This window comes from Cyprinodon variegatus, unplaced genomic scaffold (genome assembly GCF_000732505.1).
Source record: "Cyprinodon variegatus isolate N-32 unplaced genomic scaffold, C_variegatus-1.0 Scaffold1008, whole genome shotgun sequence".
Classification (NCBI taxonomy): Eukaryota; Metazoa; Chordata; class Actinopteri; order Cyprinodontiformes; family Cyprinodontidae; genus Cyprinodon; species Cyprinodon variegatus.
Genome location: NW_015151461.1, coordinates 231,554 through 232,893, shown reverse-complemented (window position 1 = coordinate 232,893; position 1,340 = coordinate 231,554).

The following is a 1,340-nucleotide window of genomic DNA, read 5'->3' as shown; positions in this document are numbered from 1 at the left end:
GATATCTAACTGAACATTGAGATGTTGGGTCCATGGCCTGGAAACTCCCCTCATCTTAATCCCATTGGAAACTTGTGGTCAATCATCAAGAGACGGGTGGAGTTCATCCCTCTGATTGAAGCTGTGCAGCGTAGCGACCGACCTGCAGCTTCTGGAACCCGGGGCTCTAGGCTGCTTCCACGTTTTCCGACGCCTGTATTGGACGTCACCAGGAAGAGGAAGAGCGAACTGCAGCGCTTCAGTCTGGATGATGGACAGACCGGGCTTTTATTCTGAAAGTCAGGAAGTTTGTTTGCATTTCAGTCAATATTTGGCTCCAAACAGAACATTTCATTTGCTAACTAACTGTTTGGTCTTTACAGTTAATATTTAATTTAGAAATAATCATTTAGTTTGGGAAAATATGCATCATAAAAACTTAATATTTGATTTAAAAGCTAAATCTGTAGTTTGAAAAATAAATATTTGCAAAATAAAAGGACTGGACTGAAACGTTTATTTTGGGACAAAATATTTCAATGAAATCTAAATATTTTGTTAACTTAATATTTAATCTAGAGCTTCTACAGATTTTGTTTGCTAAACTTGTTTTTAAAGCGGCTCTAATCAACTTTCACTTTTGGTCGGCTCCCCCTAGTGGACAAAAGCTGTATTGCTTGAAGGAAGGCAGCATTTCCCATGAGGAGCAGCAACCTCCTGATCTCCTGCAGTGGGACTGGTCTATGTTTCTGTTTCCAGTGATCGAATCATTGATGCTGAAAATAAGAAACGTTCATCTTTGGTTTTTACTCTATTTCTACAACATCTGCTGCTACACACTGAGCCAGGAGTACTTTCTATAGAAGAAAGGAGGAAAAGGTAGGAGCTTCACCTGGTAGAGAAAAGCAGAGCGAGGCTGATTGGTCAGAGCGGCGCTGGATGGGAGAGAAGGAGGAGAAAACTGGCTGTAAAATAAAAAACTAACAAAATTTAGTTCAATTTTTTTTTATCAATAAAAATATGTGATTAAAAGTCTCATCAGTTCCACATGCAGGCAGCAGACTGATGGCCACTAATGGCCCTCAGGTTCTGTGGCCCCCCCAACTAATGGCCCTTGGGTTCTGTGGCCCCCCAACTAGAATCCCTGAGCAGTTTGACCTTAGCTGTAAAGTTAGCCTAAAACAACTTGGTGAGAAAAATGAAAATGTGTTAATATGTCCAACAGATGGCGCCGCACAGCTTTTATTTTAATCGGCCATGTTTTGATGTATTGTCTAATATTCCTGCTCTGTGTTCGGCCTCATGTTCTCCAAGAGGAGGAAACAGAGCTTTCCATCACTGTGCATTCTGACCGTTCTAGA